Source organism: Triticum aestivum, chromosome 2B, assembly GCF_018294505.1.
Source record: "Triticum aestivum cultivar Chinese Spring chromosome 2B, IWGSC CS RefSeq v2.1, whole genome shotgun sequence".
Taxonomy (NCBI): Eukaryota; Viridiplantae; Streptophyta; class Magnoliopsida; order Poales; family Poaceae; genus Triticum; species Triticum aestivum.
The window spans coordinates 57284318-57292197 of record NC_057798.1 but is presented as its reverse complement, the minus strand read 5'-3'; positions in this window follow the sequence as shown (position 1 = coordinate 57292197).

The following is a 7880-nucleotide window of genomic DNA, read 5'->3' as shown; positions in this document are numbered from 1 at the left end:
GCAACTTGGGGAAGATGGAACAAACACCGTTGAGAAAACTTAGAATTGATCTTGCGGATGTTGAAAATGATCAGATCCACATGAAGAGAAGCACACCGGTTGGAAAAGAGTTGACATGACGATCTCAATGATCAAGAAGGATTAGTACTCCCATAGAAATATGAGAACACCATTTAGAAAAGGTATGGAATCAACACTTGACATTGAAGCAACTCGAATACCACAAATAAAACAAAACAAAGGATTTGGCTTGCAGAATAAGCCGGAACAAATAGATATGATAGAGATTTACCCAATCACATATCATGCATCTGTGGGAAAGATATTCTAGGAGCTACTTGAATTCCCACCTATAAACTCCCGAAACTTTCTGGTTATGCAATCTGGTGTTGGGGATATAGGGGAAGCAATATATCTCACCCAAACTAACAATCCCTACATCCAGCTGTATCCATCCATCAACACATAACCAAGAAAACTCTGGAAATCGTGTACCTCAACCTTCGAAAAGCATCCGTTATACGAGTTATGGCAATACTCCCGAACTCCCCAGTACTGGGTGGCGTCGAGGTTATCTCACCAACAACTGCATAAAAGAGATTTTCGATGTCGGCAAAACTCAGGTATTCCAGAACTGCAACGATAAAATTATGACGACAACACCTCAGAGCTCAACTCCCCGGGACACTGCCACAACCCCTAAATGTCAGGAGGCACCAAGAACAATGTTCTCGTCATAAGAATATCGGAACGATCCCAAGATACCCGCGTGATCCTAAAAAAATTAGTGAAATTTGAGGAGAGGAAAGACAAAACATCTACGTCAGGAGACCTCACCAGAGCGACGAAGGGACTAAGGAGTAAAAAGAATCCTACTCTCCGATATATATAATCCTAAGACTCAAAATAGTTTTCTTCTAGACTCAACAACGGCCAACAATCAAGGGGGCTCCTATGGTCGGTCGAAGCTCTGATTACCAACTTTCACGCCCAATATGCGACCCTATCCAAAAGGAACTCGAAGGTCCCACCAAGGATAGACCCGCATATTGAAACGCTTTTGTAAGGTGGATATCATTACATCAACATTACATAATAGATGGGGATACATACATAAGACATACAATGCCACACGAATACAACATCATCTTACATAAAAGCACCATCCGACTACGGATGAAACACAAACAGAAACTCAAACGACATCCACCCTGCTAGCCCAGGCTGCCGACCCGGAACCTATCCCCTGATCGAAGAAGAAGCAGAAGAAGAACTCAATGCAAGCAAGCATCGCTCTCGCGTCATGACCATCGCATAACCTGCACCTGCAACTGTTGTTATAGTAATCTGTGAGCCACGAGGACTCAGCAATCCCATTACCATGGGTATCAAGACTAGCAAAGCTTAATGGGAAAGGAAGGGGGTAAAGTGGTGAGGTTGCAGCAGCGACTAAGCATATATGGTGGCTAACATACGCAAGTAAGAGCGAGAAGAGAAGCAAATGGAACGGTCGTGAAGCTAGCCGTGATCAAGAAGTGATCCTGAACTCCTACTAACGTCAAACATAACCCAGAAACCGTGTTCACATCTCGGACTCCGCCGAAAAGAGACCATCACGGCTACACATGCGGTTGATGTGTTTTAATTCGGATCTGGTGTCAAGTTATCTACAACCGGACATTAACAAATTCCCATCTTCCACATAACCGCGGGCATGGCTTTCAGAAGATAATACCCTACAGGGGTGTCCCAACTTAGCCCATGATAAGCTCTCGCGATCAACGAAGGATATTCCTTCTCCAAGGAAGACCCGATCAGACACGGAATCCCGGTTTACAAGGCATTTCGACAATGGTAAAACAAGACTAGCAAAGCCGCCCGATGCACCGACAATCCCGATAGGAGCTGCACATATCTCGTTCTCAGGGCAACACCAGATAGGTCAGCCTACGAGTAAAACAAACCCTCGAGTTGCCTCGAGGTGGCCCCGTAGTCTGCCCGGTTCGGACCAACACTTAGACAAGCACTGGCCCGGGGGGCTAAAATAAAGATGACCCTCGGGCTCCGGAAACCCGAAGGAAAAAGGGGTAGGTGAGGAAAATGGTAAAACCAAGGTTGGGCCTTGCTGGAGGAGTTTTATTCAAAGCAAACTGTCAAGGGGGTCCCATAAATCACCCGACCGTGTAAGGAACACAAAATCCGGGAACATAACACCGGTATGACGGAAACTAGGGCGGCAAGAGTGGAACAAAACACCAGGCATAAGGCCGAGTCTTCCACCCTTTACCAAGTATATAGATGCATTAATTAAATAAGAGATATTGTGATATCCCAACATAATTCCTGTCCACCATGGAGCGATCTTCAACTTCACCTGCAACTAGCAACGCTATAAGAGGGGCTGAGCAAAGCGGTAACATAGCCAAGCAATGGTTTGCTAGGAAGGGTGAAAAGGTTAGAGGCTGACATGGCAATTTGGGAGGCTGGAAGAGCAAGCGATAGGTAGCGCAGCAAAGCGATAGAATGAAGCAACTAGCATAGCAATGATAGTAGTGAGATCCAGGGTAGCGGTCATCTTGCCTGAAATCCCGCAAGGAAGAAGAACGAGTCCATGAAGAAGACGAACGGGGTAGTCGAACGAATCATCACAATCGAAACATTACCGGAACTAAGAAGCAACACCGGAAACAAACAAACAACATGGTAAATGCACAAGCATAAACATGGCATGATGCACAAACAAGTATGATGCATGTCCGGTTTAATGAGGCATGGCATGGCAAAGTGCAATAAACAATACTACAAGTTAAGTGGAGCTCAATATGCAACGAGTTGCATATTGACAAACACCACATTGACATATTTAGTTTGATCTTGTTATGAGCTACTCAACAATATTAAATGTTGTTAAACATGGCAAGAGGGAGGCATAATAAAACTAACTATTTAGGCAAGTTTAAATGAGGCCGGAACAACACACAACAATTCTGGAAAATCCTCATGTCCATATTTTAGTTTTGGTACTGTTCTGCCCTAAAACATATTTTAATGTTGTTAAACAGGAAAATAAAGTGCACCATGTTAAACTAGGCATTTTTCCACCCCATTTACATATAAAGTTTATTTAAAACCGAGCTACAGTTATTTAGTTATGAAATAAATCATTTTAGCATGGCATATAGCAAATTAAATGCAAACAGCATTTTAAACATTTTTAACATGGATGAAAGTTGCATATTATGAAACTAGATGAAAAACTAAGCATTTTTCATATATAAATTATTTTAATCCGATGCACCATTTGTGAGTTATTAAATGCATGATGTTTGAGGGTTTTTCTGCAAATCTATAATTCCCTGGAAAATTAGACAAATTCGCTGGACAGGAAAAAAACAACATTGGGCTGAATCTGACTGGCCCGAATGTGTACAGGAGAGGGCACTGGGCTGGGGAGCTCACCATGGGCTTCAGCCCGTCGGTGAGGAGGAGGCCAGGCAGGCCGGATCTGGCGCGGCTGGGCCTTGGCGCGGCTGGCAGCCCACGTAGCTGAGGAGCTGCTCACATTGGGCCTGCAGGCGTGCGCGGAGCTGGGCCTGCACGTGGAGCGGACGCGGTCAACGGGGCTGGGTCGAGCGCGACTTGGCGCTGCGGTCGAAGCAGAGGAACAACGCGACGACGAGGGCGGCGCTGGCCTGATGCAGAGTAGCAGACGCGAAGGCCGACGGCAACTTGGCGCGGGACTGGAGCGGGGCTGGAGCGCCATGAGGACGACACCGGCGAGCTCCACGACCACGGCGGATGGCGGAACTAGATGGGCTCGAGGGCAGGGAGGCGGCTTGGCGACGCAGGACCGGAGGCGCAGGGCGAGGTGAGCTCGAGCAGATCCGGCAGGTGGCGCTGCTCGGGGTTCACCGGACGAAGCAGGACGACGGCGGCGGCGGCATGGAGCATGGGCGAGCTCCTGCTTGTTCCTGGGAAGGAGAGAGAGAGAGAGGCCACCGTGAGAGAGAGAGGGAAAACAGGAGGAAGAGAGGAGCGGGACGGGGCCGGTCCTGGTCGTGGCGGCGGGCGGCGGGGTCGCCGGAGGGCGCGACCTGCAGGGTCGGCGAGGCTCGGACGCGAGGGCTCCTTCTCCATTGTTGCGGGCACGGGGGCAAGGAGGTAGGCGCTGGTTGGAGGGAGTGGATCTGGGAGGATCCCAAGGTGGGATTTGAGTGCGGCGACAGCGGGGAGGATCCCTAGAAATTAGGTGGTGTATCTAGATTAGGATAGGGGTGATCTATATATAGCAAAGTGAGTCTAGGTTTGGACCTTCTGATTTGCATCGGACGGTCAAGATACAAAGGTTAAGAGGGATCAAATAATAAACCGAAGATACTTTCGGGATAATTGGGGATGATCCGGAACCATCGGCGAGGGCTGTCCGGGTCGGGTTCAGGGGAGTTTTCGGACACGCGCAAGAGGGGGTCAGTGGCTGAGCAAAGGAACAAGGCGATCGCGTGCGAGTGGGTGGTTGGTCTCAGAACGGTCAATGAAGACAAGGGGAATGCGGCAACTACAAGCGAATGCAAGTTTTAAAAACAATGACATCAACGAGTGCCGACGCAATGCAAATGATGCAATGATGAAATGCATGACATGAACAAAAAGGCAAAACAAAAGACAAAAACCCAACCACGAAGGAAATAACATATCGCATCTCCGGAAAAGGCAAGAGTTGGAGTTATGAATATGGAAAGTTGTATCCGGGGCGTTACAATGGTGAGCACGCCGAATGCGGCGGCGCCATGGTAAGCAAGATGCCCAAGGTCGTATGGCCGACGGCCACCTTCAATGATTCCGTCAAGGAGTGGCAGTAGTAGTGGTTCTATATCACCGAACCGCGTGGTAAAAAGTGGGCCGCTGCTCCCGAATTCAGATCCGGAGCTCCATTGCGGCTCACGTCCTGGCCCGAGAAGGGCCTGAACTGGTCCTCATCCAACGAGCTGTCAGTGCTCCAAACGCGCGTCCAGAGCATGGTCGATAAGGACGTAAAACTCGTCAACGTAGTCCGGGTGATGTTAGTTCGCCTGGTTCTCCCTTGCCAGCGTCGAGTCTGCAATTTGTGGGAATAAGACCCGGCCGAACACCAGACCCTACAGGAGCTCTATGGCTCCTCCCACAAGGACATTTGGAAGGTGCTCTTCAAGTCTGGAAAACCGTGGCCAGGCTCCGCCGAGGACCACGGGTATCAACTCCCGCTCTGCAAGTCTGGTAAGTCATTGTTGTGCTCTGTCCGTCCGTGTTTTAGCTGGCATATCCCGAAGGAGGCGCACTTATCATGCTTTCTACAATAATCCCAGGAATGGACGAAAAAGGTGGAGCGGATACACTGTCCGGCCCCGCTGCCAGAGGAACTGACTGGACCTCTTCTGACGAAGATGCTCGTCCCAGCGCCTTCGAGGCGCCGAAGAAAGAGGCCTCCAAGAAGGTCAAGAAGACCCAGAGTGGCCTTCGTCGTCATGATGCTTTGGACGCAAAATCCGAGGATTCCAGCGACCATCCTTCCTTCGAAGATGAAGAGGAGGAAGAAGACGAGTCCCCCGCACGGGGGGGGGGGGTAGAAAAGGACGGCCTCCTCATCCCCCTGGAGGCCAAATTACCCAATAGGGGGAAAGGTTCCTTCCCCGAGGCGTCCACCACGGCTGCCGGTAGCAGCCCGGAGTGGGATCCCAGGGTCCAGCCCCTGGTAAAGTCGTAAGTATATGAAACCCGCACACACCTATGTGCCCGAGGTCATTAGGATGTAGTAGTTTTAACTGTTGCCATATTTTGTACAGCCCGGCGAGGTCCCACGCCGGACAGTCCTCATCAGAGGATTCGCTGAGCTCAGATGCCCTGGCGAGCGAGACGCCTCCAGAGGCCCCTTCCACGAAGCCTAGGTGCGACACCGAGGTGTCGTCTCAGCGGGACCTGAACCAGGGGGGCGTATCCCTGGGGCCGGATACACGGGAGCAGCGGCTCCCATGCATGTCGATGGCGGGGGCGATCTTAGGTTTGGACCACAGCCGGACACGGTCCTGGAGACCTTTAAAGCTCCAGGAGCGGGAGAGCAACCACCTTTAACGGGGGAGGCTTGCCTACTCCGCCAGCAACCTCTGTCCAAGCAGAGCTATCGGGTGGCCTGTCAACAGCGCTAAGAAGCGCATCTATCGTTGATGAACATCGTGCCCTCATGGGTGCGGTGATTGAAAAGATTCAGTCTGCTGAGAGCGGACTGAATGAATCCTGCCTTAGTCTTATAAAGGGCTTTGAGGTATGTTTTTAAGAAACCTTTGGGAGATTTTCATAATATGAGTAGTAGCCCCTGATGCACTGTCCGGCGAAATAAAGCCGGACAGGGGATCAAATTTTTCCGTTGTGCAGGAGACTCGGTTAATGACGTGTATCCCTTTGTTTGAAAACAGGCGTCTACAGAGACGACCGCCGCTCATAGTGCGGAGGTGTCCGGACTAAAGCAGCATCTGGAGCGGGCCGAAGAGGAACTTGGCCGCGTGAAGAAGCAGTTGGAGGACAAGCAAGGTATGTTGAAACCTTGTGCTAAGTTGAGCACGAATTAGAAGTTGTGCCCAACGAAAATATTTGTATTGTATGCTCTAGGGGCGAGTGCTGAAATTGAGGCACTGAAGAAGGCTGTGGCCGAAGCCGACAATAAGGCCGCCGCCGAACAGGATCTTCGTGAGAAGCACGAGGCCAGGGTCATTGAAGCTGCGCGAGAGCTCCATGAGGCCATGAAGAAAAGCGAGGGCTTGGAGCAGAGTCTAGCAGGGAAGGAATCCGAACTCGCCCAAGCTCTCCAAGCCGCAAATGATGCTCGGGAAGAAGCCGGAGGTGCCCTGAGGGACATTCAGGAGGCCCGGAAGGTTACGGCTGGTAAGGCCTTTTCTACTCAAGGTCATTTTTACATAGTAATGGGAGGAACTCTAAGCGACAAGCTGGATTCTTGTTTCTCCAGGGGCGTTTGCGGATGTGCCGCGCAGCATATCAGATGCTGCCCAATTCTACCGGACTGAGGAGAAGAAGTCTACGGAGAAGCATTTCTGATTGCAGTATTTGGCGCCGAATTATCTGGTGCCATTTATCAATCAGCTGAAGCAGCTGGTCGAACTGCACCAGGCTGCCGAACTAGCCATGAAGGACTTGGTTGTCCGGCTGTGGCCCGCGGAGCCAATTCCAAGCAGTTACTTCAGACTCGTGAAGCGGATTGTTGATGCTTGCCCTTGGCTCGTTGTTATTAAGCGATCGATCTGCATAGAGGGTGCACGCATGGCGTTTGCCCGTGCGAAGGTGCACTTGGGGAAGCTTGATGCTGATAAGCTGATGACTGAGGGACCACCGGAGGGTAAGGAGCATCGCAAACCCGAGTTATACTACGAAGGTGTCTTGAAAGGAGCCCGCCTTGTGGCGGATCAGTGTACCAAAGACACTATTTTCCCTGAAGGCAGTCTTGCCATTCTTTGTAATATGGGATAATGGCACTTTTATTATTTATTGCCTGTTTATTTGAACGTTTGTTCTTCCTGTGCGGTTGTTTAGTGTATATAAATCCTGAGAGTTGGCCAGTCGTCGGCTTCTGCCCCCACGTAAAAATACGGGGGTGTTCGGGACATACCTGAACACTCTTTATCCCATTGTTGGGTCCTTTTAAGGAGGTGTTCCTCACCACAAACCAGGTAATTAGACTATAGGGCTTTATCACTCTCACTTAGCCATAGGAATTCGAGTATGGTGGGCGCAGCCCCTGGTGTTCGGAAGACCGTACTAGGGGCTCTATCGGCGCCTGATCGGAAGACCGATCCATTGCACTTTGCATTTATAATGGCATTATGTGGAATAAATCT